This window comes from Prionailurus viverrinus, chromosome B4 (assembly GCF_022837055.1).
Source record: "Prionailurus viverrinus isolate Anna chromosome B4, UM_Priviv_1.0, whole genome shotgun sequence".
NCBI classification, from domain to species: Eukaryota; Metazoa; Chordata; class Mammalia; order Carnivora; family Felidae; genus Prionailurus; species Prionailurus viverrinus.
In genome coordinates, this window is record NC_062567.1 from 105,770,145 (window position 1) to 105,786,785 (window position 16,641).

General features: G+C 35.1%; 1 protein-coding gene across 3 annotated transcripts in view; it reads right to left on the reverse strand.

Annotated features, from left to right (window-relative positions):
- Positions 1-16,641, reverse strand: part of MGAT4C (MGAT4 family member C) — a 223,334-nt gene that overhangs the window by 10,758 nt on the left and 195,935 nt on the right. The gene's annotated exons all lie outside the window — the stretch shown is intronic.

Sequence of the window (16,641 nt, forward strand, 5' to 3'; positions counted from 1 at the left end):
ATATTTATATCGAACCATCCATTCTTTTGATTTGTGATGCCACTTCTAGAATAAGGTCACTTTCTAATTTGCATTTCTAATTTGCATAGGTTGAAAATGTATTTACAGATCCATCATTTATAATTTTTTTCCAATAAGGAAATACATAGCAATTTTGACCGAAACCTTCTAAGTGAAATTCTGTTATTCTGTAGATAAAACAGCATTATGTTTGTAAAAGATTTTTTAAACTGTTTTTTGATGTTTTTTTAAATTATTATTATTTTTGAGAGAGAGAAAGAGAGAGAGGATGAGAGAGGGAGGGAGGGGCAGAGAGTGAGCTAGACACAGAATCTGAAGCAGGCTCCAGGCTCTGAGCTGTCAGCACAGAGCCCGGCAAGGGGCTCAAACCCACAAACTGTGAGATCATGACCTGAGTCAAAGTCAGACTCCCAATTGACTGGGCCACCCAGATGCTCCTGTAAAAGATTTTTATCTGGATTTTGAAAATCGGCGAAAATACAAGGGATTGCAATCTAATCATACACCAAGAGACAAAATATTTTTATTTTTAAATTTTTTTTTCAACGTTTATTTATTTTTGGGACAGAGAGAGACAGAGCATGAACGGGGGAGGGGCAGAGAGAGAGGGAGACACAGAATCGGAAATAGGCTCCAGGCTCTGAGCCATCAGCCCAGAGCCTGCCCGGGGCTCGAACTCACGGACTGCGAGATCGTGACCTGGCTGAAGTCGGACGCTTAACCGACTGCGCCACCCAGGCGCCCCTAGACAAAATATTTTTAAATGTCAGACAAAATATTTTTAAATATGAAGACTTATCTATAGCATGAAATGCATGTATTCCCTCTAACTTAGCAGTTATACCTCTAAAAATCTTTTCAAAGACAATTGTATTTGTGAGGAAACGTTTAGCTGGTATTACAATGGTATTACAAATGGTATTACAAGACAGTGATGTTTATAAAATGAGTTGGAAATGATCTGTAAGATGTTAACAACTGTTACCTTGGTATAGAAGAATTATCAAAAATTTTCAATCTTGTTTTTACTTTTTTCAATTTCTATACTTTCAAAGGTACATATATTCAGTAATATTCAAAAACTTACTTTTAATTTTCAAAATTCTCTATTGTCCAAAGGAAAAAAAAAACCTGCATTTTATTTTGGAGGCACAGCATAAACACACCAATTTTTTTTCAAGAAAAAAATTTAAAAATGTTACACTTTATGGTGTGTTTTGGATGTTCTGAATTTGAAGGTTATAACTTATGTAAATGCTAAGTCAAGAGGAAGTATATTCTAATTCTATTCCTTTGAGACAAAGGCTAAATGTAAACAATGTGACCACAAAATGAATCTGTAAAGTTCAAATGTAAACAATTATATAGAAAAATAAGAATATTTATTAAAATTTATTAAATACTAAATGCTGGACAATACAGTTTGCATGGGTAACTCACTGATCTTTCATAACAATGATAAGATTTTAATATTGCCATTAGTTTACAAATAAAAAAAAAAAGAAGAAAAACCCGGAGTTTTCTTGAGGTGTCTCCATAAGGGATGAATCCATTTTTTAAAACTTAAAATTGACCAGAGTCTGCTCTATGAACCACTAATGGTGTATCATTTAGTAATTAGGTTTCATATGATATATATTTTTTTATTTTTTTAATTAATTGATTAATTTAGTTAGAGTACATACATGAGCAGGAAAGGGGCAGAGAGAAAGGGAGAGAGAGAAAACCCAAGCACTCTCCATGCTGTCATACAAATGGCCAAATAGTACAGGAAAAGACACTCAACATTACTTAGTGTAATGGAAATGTAAATAACAATCACAATGAGATATCACATCACATCTCTTTAAATGGTTATTATCAAAAGGCTAGATATAAGTACTGGTGAGGCTGTGGAGGAAAGAATCTTGTGCACTGTTGGTTGGATGTAAATTGTTGCTGCCACGATAGAAAAGAATGACATTTCCTCAAAAAGTTTAAAATAAAACTACCATATGATCCAGCAATTCCACTTCTGTGTATATATATCAAGGAAAGAAAATTACTATCTCGAAGAGATATCTGCACCTCCATGTGGACTGCAATATTATTCACAATAGCCAAGATATGAAAAAAAAAAACCTAAATGTCTGTCAACAGATCAGTGAATAAAGGGAATGTGACATATACATACAGGTATGTGCATACATATACACATATACATATACATACATATATACTACATATATATGTATATATACATACATATATATGTATGTATACATTCATATATATGTATGTGTGTGTGTGTATATATATATATATATATACATATATATATATGTTGGTATATTATTCAGCCATAAAAAAGAAAGAAATCTTGCCATTTGTTACAACATGATTAGACCTTGAGGACATTATGCTAGGTGAAATGAGTCAGAGAAACAAAAATACTGTGTGATTTCACACACAGAATGTGAAAAGGCAAATACACAGAAACAGGGGTTTAGAATAGTGGTTGCCAGGGGCCAGGTGGGTGGGAGAAACAGGGAGATGTCAGTTGAAGGGTACAGACTCCAGTTATGAGTAAGTTCTGAGTATCTAATGTATTACATAGTGCCTGATAGTTAACAGTATGGTATGATATGTTTGAAAATTGCTAAGAAAGTAGGTCTTAAATATTCTCACCACAGAAAACAAAAAGGTAATTATGTGAGGTGATGGAGGTGTTAACCTTATTATGGTAATCATTTTGTGATATATACATGTATCAAATCATCACATTGTATATTTTATACTTACAAATTGTCTTATGTCAATTATATTTTAATAAACCCAGGAGAAAATATAGAAAAGAAACCTCATGTTCATATGGCTTACTGGTGAATTTTACCAAATATTTTTCAGGAAAAAATAATAACTGACTCTACACAAGCTCTTTCAGACAATAGATTTAAGAAAAATTGTTAGTGAAGGGGTGCCTAGGTGGCTCTGTTGGTTAAGCGACCAACTTTGCCTCAGGTCATGATCTCGCAGTTTGTGGGTTCAAGCCCCGCATCAGGCTCTCTGCTGACAGATCAGAGCCTGGAGCCTACTTCAGATTCTATGTCTCCCCCTCTCTCTACCCCTCCCCTGCTCACACTCTGTGTCTCTCTGTCTCTCAATAATAAATAAACGTTAAAATATTTAAAAAAAATTAGTGAAGTATTCTTGACGCACAATACTACATTAGTTTCAAGTGTCTCTCTGTCTCTCAATAATAAATAAACGTTAAAATATTTTAAAAAAATTGTTAGTGAAGTATTCTTGACGCACAATACTACATTAGTTTCAAGTGTACATTGATTTGAAAATTCTATACATAACTCAGTCCTCCCTATGGTCAATGTAGTTGCCATCTGTTATTATAGTATTACTGACTATATTCCACATGCTGTACTTTCATATTTGTGACTTATTTATTACATGAATGGAAGTTTGTACATCTTAACCCCCTTCATTTGTTATGCTCATCCCTTCACCTACCTTCCGTTTGGCAACAACCATCTTGTTCTCCGTTTTTAAGAATTTGTTTTATTTTTTAGGTTCCACATAGAAGGAAATCATATGGTATCCTTCTTTCTCTGACTTATTTTACATAGCATAACTCTTAATCCATCCATGTTGCTGCAAATGGCAAGATCTCCTTTTTTTAAGCACAAGTAGTATTTCATTTCATGTGTGCATGTGTGTGTGCATGCATGTGTGTGTGTATAAATATATGCATATAGATAGATGATACAGATACAGATACAGATGATATAGATATAGATGATGATATATAGATATAGATATAGATGATATGGATATATATGTAGATATAGATATAGATGTAGATATAGATATACCTTCTTTATTCATTCATCTATTGTGGGACACTTGTGTTGCTTCCATATCTTGGCTATTGTAGCTAATGCTGCCACAAACATGGGGAAGCATCTGTCTTTTCAAATTATTGTTTTATTTTATTTGAGTAAATAGCCAGTAGTGAAATTACTAGATCAAATGGTATTTCTATATTTAATTTTTTGAGAGAACTCCACACTGTTTTCCACAGCGGTCGCACCAATTTACCTTCCCACCAGTGGTGCATGAGGGTTCTCTCTTCTCCACATCCTCACTAACACTTACTATTTGTTGTTTATGTTATGTTATGTTATTGTATTTATTTTAGTTTTTTTTTTATTATTTTGAGAGAGACAGACAGCATGAGCAGTGTAGAGGCAGAGAGAGAGGGAGAGAGAGGATCTCAAGCAGTACAGAGCCTGACATGGGGCTCGAACTCATGAAACTATGAGATCATGACCTGAGCCAAAATCAAGAGTCAGACAATCAACCAACTGAGCCACCAAGTTGCCCCATCTACTTCTTGCCTTTTTTGATAGTAGCCATTTTGATTGGTGTGAAGTGATATCTCAGTGTGGTTTTGATTTGCATTTCCTTGATGATTAGTGATGTTGAGTATCTTTTCCAATTTAGACAATAGATTTTATCTGTTATTATTTTAACTCATTTTACAAATAATTTTATAAGAGTAAAAAATGATTATGAAAACAACTTCATTATAAATATAAGAATTTAAACATAGGTAACTCAAATGTTATTCTTAATTTTTTACAATTTGAAAGTATATGTCCCCCAAGTATATGATGCTTCAAAAACTGCTCAGCCATCATTCCTGAAGGAACAACATATCCATCTTGTAAGTTCTGATTCCAAATTTCTAGTACATCTCAGATAGGTATTGTTACTTCAGGTACCTTGAACTTGCAACATCAATACTCAAGACTCTTGGACAATTTGATGGTTCATAAGTTTGTTAAAGCAAGAACAACCTTCTTATTTGATTCATAACTGTAGAAACACTAATCTCATGTGTCTACATCATCTATATCTTTCCAATTATTTTTGTTTACACACCTGCATTTGTGTGATGATAATCTTATCAAGTAAATTTTGTTGCAAACATCATAAGAAATGAATGAATACTGTTCCATACCTGTTTAGCAAAATAGAATTGTTAGGCTTTTGTTGATCATGTTGTGAGATGAAATCCTCTCTGTCTGAGGATGTTCTCAATGAAAATACCACATTTTCTTTATTCTTTAGACATCTATCCTTTACTCAGCAATTCATATGAGTTTTTATACTATCAATTTTACCATTATCGTGTTGTCAAGAGTACCACTCTTTTTGCATTCATCATCTGATTCATCTAATAATTATGAAACAAATCTTTCTGTTTACATTTTTCTCCTTGTCATTATCAGAAAATGAAATGAAAATGAAAAACTCTGAATATTCAGCTGTGTTCAATGAAAGGTTAAATCCCCTGCAAAGATAGTGTCTTTAGATTTCATTTTTACCTACTTGAAAGATCATGCAACACTGCACAGCACAATAACAAGAGATTTAATGCACAGTATAGTGACTAGAGACACAGTATGGTATTAAAATCATCAAACATGTTAAGAAACCAGGTTTTAATTATTCCCATCAGAACAAAAAAATGATCATTACATGATATGATGGAGGTGCTATTACTATAATGACAATTATGTTACAATATATAAAGCTAGCAAATATACATGCTTATAGTTACACAGTATTATACATCAAATATATTTCAATAAAAATAAAGGTATACCAGAAAAAAAAAGGTTAACAATGCCTTTTGATGAGGAATAGTTTTTTTAATGTTGGTGAAGTTGAATTTATCATTTTTTTATTGTAGTGCTTTTTTGTGTTCTAACAAACTATCACCTAATTCACATCATACACATATTTTCCTGTTTTCTTGTAGGAGCTTTATAATTTTTGCTTTTAGGTTTAAGTCTACAAATGATCTCAAATGAATTTTGGCTTATGGTGTGGGGAAGAGGATGAGGTTCCTTTTTTATCCTATAGACTTCATTAGTTGCTCAAGTACCACTTGTAGAAAGACTATATTTGGTGCCTTTGCTGAAAATCAATTTGATATATGTGTGGTTATATATATTTGGTGTGTGTATATATATGTATATATATATATATATATATAAATCTATCTTTGGTATATTAATCTATTTGTCTATCTTTTTAAAAATTTTTTATGTTTATTTATTCATTTTGCGATAGACTGAGGGAGCAAGGTAGGGGGGCAGAGAGAGAGGGAGAAGGAGAATCCCAGGCAGGCTCTGCACTGTTAGTATGGAGCCCAAAGTGGGACTCAGAGTCATTAAACGTGAGATCATGACCTGAGCTGAAACCAAGAGTCAGATACTTAACCTGCTGAGCCACCCAGGTGCCCATCTATTTTTCTATCTTAATGACAATACTACATTATCCTAATTGGAACCTCATTATTATGTCTTGAAATAACATAAGGTGAGTCCTTTATGTCACTCTTCTTTTCCAAGATGTTTCTGGCTATTTCAGGTCCCTTGTATTTCTATGAAAATTTTATCATAATTGTCTATTTTGACAGAAAAAAAAACTAGTTAGAGTTTATTAGGACCTAATGGGTCTGCAAATAAATAATCTTATAATGAATACAAACTTCTACAAAAAGAAAGATGCATAGGATTTAACAATTTGTTGAATGTACAGCTAACTTATTGGGATCTAGAAATATACAACTGATATTTTAATATTGACACCTTGAGTCATGTGACCTTCTTAAAGTCATTGCATCTGTAAGCAAAGGCAGTTTTAATGCTTATTTTTGAATCTATAAGCTATTACAATTTGTTGTTGCTGCTGCTGCCTTATTTATTTGCTGGCAACAGCCTCCAGTATATTAAATAGAAGCAATGAAGTAGTGACAGTAAATTTGTTCTGATATTATAGGGATGCATGTTATCTCACTGAGGATGTTTCCCTCTATCCCTAAATTGTTGATATTTTTTACCATGAATAAATATTGGATTTTGCCAAATACTGCTCATCTGTTAAGTTGATCATATGGAAGTTTTTGTCTCCATTATTCTTTCAATATGATGGATTATACTGATTGATTAGAATTTAAACCAAATATATCCAAATATTAAGTAATCATATATATATATATATATGTGTGTGTGTGTGTGTATATGTATATATGTATATATATATGTATATATACACACACACACACACATATGTGTGTGTGTGTGTGTGTGTGTGTGTAATTCCCTTTCTAATCATTATCTTCTTTGTTGACTTGTGCTATCAGAGTGCTTGTTTCAGAGAAGTCTCCAGTCTATGGCTAATTTTACCCCACTGCTAAGGCAATACTCTTCTGAGTACTCTATCTGACGCTCAATGTATTAATTTTTTTTCTATTCTAGATGAAGAAAACATGATTATTTCTGCCTTTGCAATCCAGAAACCATTCCAATTGTTTTTTTTTTTTTCAATGATTCCTTCCTTACCAGTGTTGGATAGTGTTCTCACACACATGCAGTAGGTGCTCAGCTACAGACATAAGGAAAACCCTTTGTAGATTTCTCAATCTCTCTCTCTCTCTCTCTCTCTCTCTCTCTCTCTTCACAATTGTAGTCTCCATGCAGCTTTCTCCTCTCTGGTACTATGCCTAGAAATCGTAGCCATTTCAGAATCTCAAAATTCTCAACTACATCTCGTCACCTCAGGGAGACTACCTGTCTCATTGGGTTCTCTCCCCTGGTACTATAGCCTAGAAACTCTGAACAGTAAGCTGTGGCGATCATCTCAATTGTTTCCTTTGTATCATGAATCATACCTTTTTCTGCTTATTGTTCATGTGTATAAATTTGTTTCACACATTTAGTCTGGTTTTTCAGTTGTTTAAGGAGAGAAGGTAAATCTGCTGCCTATTTCTGCATCGTGGTCAGAAACATCTTGCTGGTTATACAATTCCTTGCCTGTGCTTTCTTCCCTTTTTCTTGAGAAATATTATTACATTATTGTCTTGCTTTTAATGTTACTTGGGACATCTAACGCCACCTGTTTTTCTTTCCATTATAAATGATTTGGCAAATGTAAAATGAGTTGGTTGTGTTGCCTACCATTGTTAAATATTCTTTTTTATATTTAAGATGGAATCAGGTATGTCTTGAAGTTAACCATTCTTGAATAGCTTGAGGAAACTTTGACAAAAGGCAACACTGCACAGAACGATATCAGTATATCAATATATCTAATTTATTTAATACATTTAATTGTACATCTATTTTTTAAACACATGGAGAGAACATGGTGGGGGAATAGTGTGTAAATGCTATATATTCTGACAGTACAAAAAATTAACCAACTAAAAACGTGGGGTAAAGAGAGGAAGGGCAAGTAGAATAAGCTCATCGATATCTACACTGTGTAGATAACAGGTGTGAGTCAAAGACTATGATTTAAAACAGACAAAACAAGTATCAGAAGCTAAACTAAGGAAATGGGACTAACAGCATAATTAAAGGTATTAATAAAAGATAACCACAACAGAAAAATTTAAAAACTCCAAATAGCAAGTACCAAAAGAAATTAAAGAAAAATATATAAAAAATCTACCACATGGAGAAATATACTAAATATTCCATCAAACAGAGAGGAAGTATACCATAAGACAACAGAGTTGAGACCAAACACATTAGTAGTATCAATAAATGCAAATGGGCTTAGCTCATTATTTATTTATTTATTTATTTATTTATTATTTTTTTAAAGTTTATTTGAGAAAGAGAGAGAGAGAGAGAGACCACGAGCAGGGGAGGGGCAGAGACAGAGGGAGAGAGAGAAAATCCCAAGCAGGCTCTGCACTGTCAGTGTGGAGCCCAAAGTGGGGCTTGAACCCACAAACCATGAGAACATGACCTGAGCTGAAACCAAGAGTAGGATGCTTAACTAACTGAGCCACCCTGGGGCCCTAATTCATTTCTTAAAAGAAAAAGATTTTCAAACTGTTTTGCATGTGTGGATGCACACACATGTACAAATACACACAAACCTGAACTTTAAATTGTATAAAAGAAACATATTTAAAACAGTTATTCAAGAAGGCTAATGATCAAGGGATGAGCAAAGTATTTTAAGCAAGTTTAAATAATGAGAGCACAGTTTGACACCCTGTTATACAATGTGAGTGAATATAGGCCATAAAAGCATAAAACTACTATATTTGAGCCACGTTGTGATGCTAGATGACACAATTCTCTACAAAACATGAATACAACGAGCTACTTCGTAAATCTGAAACAAGAGAAGTTTCTTAAGTCAAAACGTCTAATGTGAGGAGCCCATAAACACTCACAGAACAAGACAGGTCAAGAGGCCAAAAACTGTCAAGCATGAGAGCAGACGTTTGTATAAATCAAGAACTCTCAGAAACATAAGCATATGTATATAGATCCACAAACACAGTGAGAGATAGCAATATTCTTCTCTCAGAATCTGACAGTTTAAATAGTCAAAAAAATAGCAAAGACAAACTCTAAATAATCCAACGTTATCTCTTAATATTTAAATTTTGTGTGCGTGTTTTGGCCAACAAAGTATATATGGTATGTAGGGATTTTAAAGAATGTTTCCTGTCTGACCATAAATCAATGTAATACCAAATAATCCAACAAAGGAGGAGAAAGCGTCTATGAAAGAGATGCTGCTGATGGCTTGGGTGGAAATGTGATGGTGGGAAGTAGAGAGATTTAAAAGCAAGGTAGCTCCCAGATATCATAATAGCATTACTGGGTAGCCATTTTTAAGCCACAGATGCTCAACAACAGCATTAGTCTCTCAGGGTCCCAGTGTGAAAAAAAAGGATGTTGGTACAAGTAACTAATAAAACTGAGTATTGAAAATCACTAAATTGAACATGGCAAACCCAAGTTCACCATTGTTTACAAACTGAAAGTATTAAAAGAAAGTAAAGGGGCACCAGGGTGGCTCAGTCGGTTAAGTGTCCAACTTTGGCTCAGGTCCTGATATTCTGGTTCATAGGTTTGAGCCCCATATTGGGCTCTGTGCTGACAGCTGAGTCTGGAACCTGCTTCGGATTCTGTGTGTGTGTGTGTGTGTGTGTGTGTGTGTGTGTGTGTCTGCCCTTCCTCTGCTCCTGCTCTGCCTCTCTCTCTCTCTCAAACAAACAAAAAACAAAACAAAACAAAACAAAAACAACAAAAAACAACAAAAAAACAAAACACCATTAAGAAAATAAAAACTTGGTTTTCAAATTATTACACAGGTGAGCACATCCTGATAACATAGATTACACTAGCATGCTCCTGCTTAAAAACATCAGTCACACAAATGAAGACAGGTTATTTGAGCCGTATTTTGGTTCCATGTTCAAACAATGTTTTATTTGTGAGAAATTTTCCACATAGTCTTGGAATAATTTTAGAGAGGTAGAAAGTGTTTTTCAGAGGTCATGGTTGATTATTACAGATTAGGTTCATTTAGAAAAATGATAACTCCTATTATCATGGTTTGAGTGAATTATTTTTTCAGGATGATGTATCATCATCTTTATATACCCTAAATGTCACAAGAGATTTATTTGCCGACAACATATGTTACAATATACTTTCTCTCTTGCATGTGTAATGGGACATGTTTAGTAGTTTGACTGCAAATGTTTCAAAACCAGCTTCTTTGTCAGAAATCTATAATACAACACTGTTAATTGTGAATATAGTTATGGAAATAGGGATATATAAAATCCCTCCTCCCCTTCTCCAAATGCAAGCAAAGTTGGCACATCTGGTTCAATAAGATTTCCTTTTTTTTTATTTAAGGCAGAATCACAGGCTCTTTGGAAGACCCAGTGCTGAATGTTCACATATATGAAACTACTTCAAAGACTTAACTATTTAAGAATCATTTTGATGTGACACTATACCAAATAATTCATTTTTTAATTGAAATAAATTATTTTCATTCTTTCCTTTCATAAAGATTTTTATACATGAATATGTGGATAAATATATCACATATAAATTGTATATTATATATTCATGTGTTATATATAATTTTGAAATTATATAGTGTAGCATATATTCATATACACTGATATACACATAATTATACATAAATAGAGCAATATTCACCAGCAATGTAACTAATAAATCAGTGAGAAGGTACTATTTTTTTCACTATTTAATACTAATCCTATCTGAATTCTTAACTTTACAAACCATTCCCAAAGAGGATATAAGACATTATTAGTAATCTTTCCCTCCTATAATATTGTTCTTTCCCACCGTTCTGTCCAATCTTCTTTTCTTTACAACCTTTGGCATTATGTAACCTCTCTTACAACCACTTTTGGAGCAAAATTCAAACTTTAGATCATCAGCTAGGATTTCTACCTGAGTCTATTTCCAATTTTTGAATAACGATTTCCTGCTGATCACACAAACACAATGAATCTAAAACTACAGGATGATTTTCCATTCCAGCTTGCTCATCCCTGTAGTCTCATTTTTCATAGGGCTAGATTTCTAATCACCTACTCAAATCACCTCAAAAGTTTTTTGCCTCCGCTCTCCCAAACTCAGAAATATTCCAAGTTCAGTCTTGAGCCTTCAATCTCTCACCTGCCACAATTTGTCCCTGCCATTCTCACAGCCATTATCAAAGTTCAGGTTAATACTTCCTTTAACTTTGGCAACAGAAATTGCTTATGCTAATGGTCTTTCCTACTGGCATGCCATTCATCATTTGTTTATTAATTATCAGCCACTAAACAGGAAGCAGGCCCTAGTTTTGGAAGTTTGGCTCCTCAGCTCCAAGTGAGAAGACCTAAGGTAGATGTCAGGATGCGTTTCCAGGTTGGGGGGCTTTCAAAAGATGACTGATGGGTGAGGTTAGGAGGAAAAACTAACAACAGGGCTCGGGTGTGCCGCAGGGCAGAAATCAAGAAAGCGGCCTGCAAATGATCTCAGTCATCTTAATGATAAAACAATGCGCTGAGGTAAACTGTGTGTGTAAGTAAAAGGACTGTGCTGCCCTCCCACTCTGCCCCCACCTCCCCTCCGTCTCCCCTCCCATACCCCGCCCCTCCGCCCTGCACAGATCTCAAAGAGTAGGTCCATTCGGATCCCAACATTCCCTGCCATCCTGGACCCCAAGTTTTATGTAGTGAAAAGTGTTTAGATGCCAATTTAGCCAGTCTGTTTCAGTTCTACTCTTTGCAAAAATGGGGGAAGGGGAAACTAATGGCTCTTAAAAAGTATTTTGTTTGATTTTCAAGTTCTGGAATTAGCTGCACTTTTATTTGTATTTTCATTTCCCGAGAAAGGATACTTGGAAGACAGCCAAGGAACCCTGGGCAGGTAGAGGAGACAGAGAATCTGAACAATTCTTTTGGATCAAAACTACAATCTCTTCATCCTGTGTCCTATTTCCCCTCCCTACTCCTGAGGTAAAATAACCAAAGCTTGTTGTGTTTTGGAATAATGAAAGTAGTTTTATATTAAACGGAAACTACTTTTCCTACAGGAAATAAAAAAAATAGCTTGCATCTACTATGGTGGGAGTCCCATTGCTTTGGGTACTCTCTCCCGTTTCTGCCTCCCTACAAGCTGTGTGTTCTGCAGTCAGCAGAGAATCCATTGCAGGCCAACACCACCTTTCTTGACTATATGAAAGATATCTCCTCTTTGAGGACACTGAAGTTTATACAGGTTGTGACTTTGTCCCAAATCACCTAACTGGAAGAAACACATTGCAAAGTTGCCACCACAGTGAAACTTAGATTGCTTGAGACAGGAGCCTTAGCAATTGCTGCAGTAACTGGAGGAAGAAATATAAAACTTAAGCAGCTTCATGCAGATCATTTCAAGATGTCACCTCAGTGATCTGAGCTGCCAACTCCTGATGGCCTCCCTCTGACCTTTAGTGCAGTTAAAGTACTTTCTCAATGTTTTGCTTGTATACAGTTAAAATGCAAAGAAAGTAATCATAATTAAACACTACTGTTCCACTAGCTTTGAAGTTCTACAAGACTGAGCTTCTCTGGATTTTGTGTACATCACAGTGTGTGTGGTTGTAGGGAGACAACTCCACAGAAATGGCCTACATCCTTTCTCAGAGATGCAGCCCTGAAACGACTGTAACTACATTGAGTGCAAGTGGAAGGATTGACAATCTTCCAGACAGTCCAGAAAAAAATGGCTAAAAAAACTGGATTTTCTTACAAGTTAGGCAGACGAAAAACAAAAACACAACAAAACAAGGATCAAGCAAAATTGAATAATAACCCCTTCTTGAATGGGGTCCAGAATCTTTGATGAGCTGCAATCTGTGAATCAACTCAAATAGGACAATACCTTTTTAGACACAAATGTTCATGCAGTGTATTGGAACTCTCCATTCTACCAATCTGGTGCTAACAAAGTTTTGTCACAGGGTTGAAGTCTCGTATCACCCAGCAATTTTAAAACTAGGATGATTGTTTTAATATCCTGGTTGAAACACAGGAAGATGGCTTGGTATTGCCAAGACTTCAACTTGCTTTGACCTCAGGTTGTGGCTAGACCCCAAGCTATGGAAACTAAAATTGTGTGCAAATGGGATAGTTCCAGCAGTAATATGAAATTTCCCGATACCAACATCAGCATCCCCGTGCCTAATGATAGCTCCTAGGGAAATGCAACAGATCTTCAAGAAAGCTTTGTTGGACCCTCCTTTAGAATCCAACGTTGAGCAGAATCAGGCTTGTATTAGAGGTAAGGTTAAATGACATAGAAGTGAAAAGCAATCTGCATGTTAGTTTTTTTTGTTTTTTTTTTTTAATTTTTTTTTTCAACGTTTATTTATTTTTGGGACAGAGAGAGACAGAGCATGAACGGGGGAGGGGCAGAGACGGAGACACAGAATCAGAAACAGGCTCCAGGCTCTGAGCCATCAGCCCAGAGCCCGACGCGGGGCTCGAACTCCCGGACCGCGAGATCGTGACCTGGCTGAAGTCGGACGCTTAACCGACTGCGCCACCCAGGCGCCCCTGCATGTTAGTTTTGAAATCCCTACCATGGTGAGAGAAATTTCAGGATTGAACTGTTTACAAGCACAAAATGCCAAGAGGTGTGCCAAACTACTTTTTATTTCTCAAAGGCTTAACAATAAGTTGTTTTATCTGTGGGCATGATTTCCTACATAATTCCTTTCCTCCTTAAGCTTGGTATTTTCTGTGTATCAGTTTAAGAAAAGTAGTGTTGTCCACATTTTACTCTTCATGGATTTGCTCTCTTTTGTTACAAATTCCCACTTGGAATTTAATTTTAGGTCACCAAAAAGTTCCCTTCTGGCTGCAGATTTCCCTGAACCCCATTTTCAGTCAAAAATTGTTTTTCACTTTTTTGAACTCTTACCATTCTATCTATACATCTCTTAATTTACTTAAAACTTTCTGCTTCTTGATACTGTTTTTAGATGTCTTATTTCCCTTTGGATTCTGAGATTTTTATGTATAGATTTTTTTGTAAAAGCTTCTTATCATATCATGTTAGTACTTACAGAAGTGTTTTTTGTTGTTGTTGTTATTGCTGTTTTGTTTTAAGAGAGCAAACAACTGCTATTGTGTGTGTGTGTGTGTGTGTGCGTGCGCGCGCGAGTGCGCATGGGAGTCGTGTTGTAGAAATCTTAAACTTGGAGCTATGGGAAAGCTACTGGCCCGTGAATATTTGTATTTCTTTCCCACACCACTCTTAAACCTTGTCTAAGATCTCCCCTGCAATGACCCAGGCCTATAATGTAGATTGTAGGGTTTTTGTTTGCAAAAAATGCAAAACTTAACTTTATCCATTATCAAAGTACCGTAGACTCTTTTTTGTTTGTTTTATAATTTAAGGGAAAAGTGAGGATAATGCCAGTTGTTTGTGTTAGCATTTAGTGGGTTGAAATATTTTATAACTGAGATAAGTCAAAATCTATTACAATATTTAAGAAATGCAGCAGAAAAAGAATTAATGTTGACACTGTGAACATTTAGAAGACCACTAGAAAAACAGAGTAATTAGCTTGTGCCTGGAGAGCCTGAGACAGATGTAATCTGATCTAATATCAGAATTCAGATATGGTGCACAGTTTTAACGGCCATATAATTTTGGGACTGATATTATTTGGATCTGTGGGCCATCTGCTTATCTTTACTACATCATACATATGCATATATAGAGAGATAAAGATTATGCCATTATAACAAAATAAATATTATTTATTTCAAATCATTGCTCATGGACACAGATAAAGTATTAGGTGCAGAAACACTTCATTAGTTTTCTTCTTGGGAAGACACTGTGGAAATTTGTGTGCTAGTTTTCATCAACTCAGGAAAAATTGTCATTTATTAAAGAATTGATGCTGATGTGAAGTGACAAGTGAATTATTACACCACAGAGCTGTTTGCTTCAAGTGCATATGCTTGTGCATGTTATCACGAATTCTTCATGTTTCTAGAATGTTACTTGGACTATATACAACAAGCCACAAAATGTTAATGAGTGCGGTTCTCTCTACAGCTCTTTAGGGTAAAACCACACTTCCCCAGTGCAAATTATTCCATGACTGTAGAAGAGACTGAAAAAGAAAAAAAAAAAAAAAAAAAAAAAAAAGGAAGCCAAGGGGCACCTGAGTGGCTCAGTCAGTTAAGCATCTGAGTTTTGGTTTCAGCTCAGGTCATGTTCTCACAGTTTGTGAGTTCAGGCACTGCATGGGGCTCTGTGCTATGTGGAGCCTGCTTGGGATTCTCTGTCTCCCTGTCTCTACCCCTCCCCCACTTGCACTTGCTCTCTCTCTCTCTCTCTCTCTCAAAATAAACATTGTTAAAAGAAAACAAAACAAAACAAACAAACAAGGGAACTCATATCCCTACCCATCTAAATGAATGTGGCTACATTAATCTACTCCAAAGAACTAAGCTTTAATTTAAATTTTATTTGATAGTCTATTTTTAAATCAACAAAATGAAAAAGTAAAATTATATTCTCCAAATCATATGGGCTTGTATCCAGCACTTAACCCCACATCAGGGAAAATCACAAAGTGAGTCTTGCCATCAACTGTTCATCTGTCTGACATGTGGCACTATATGTATCTGACTTGCTTGGCTTGCCTTTTTTAATGCTTGCCCAATTTGCTTTTCTACTTTGTGGAAGGCAGCACACACCCTCAGGGCAGTATTCGATACTTTCTGATGAAAAAAAAGAATGTTGCTGACATAGCAAAAGCTTCAGGAAGTCACAAAAACGGGAAAGGTTTTATAAAACATGATTACCATTCCATTTTTTACAAAATGTTCAGATATTGATGGAACAAAGGTAATTGTATTTTAATTCAAGGTTGTTTTTTTTTTTTTACAGTCCCAAGTTGTGTGGTTCACTTGTAACCGTAGGTGGTAGCAAAGTGGAAAATTATGAGGCTAGATTATTCCTTAGGGTTCACAGTGATAACCAGAAAGATTATTTTCTGGTTTACTTGAAGCAGATAGAAACACAGATATAAAATGTATGGCATTGACAAGCAGGTTTCCTGTCATGGACTATTAAAATGGTAAAACTTGAGATGAGGATTAGGAAGAAAGCATAGTCAGTTTTTTCAACACGGAAGCTAAGACAAGAAATGTTCTTTATTTACCTACTTCTCTTTTAGAATATCATTCTCTTACAGATCTCG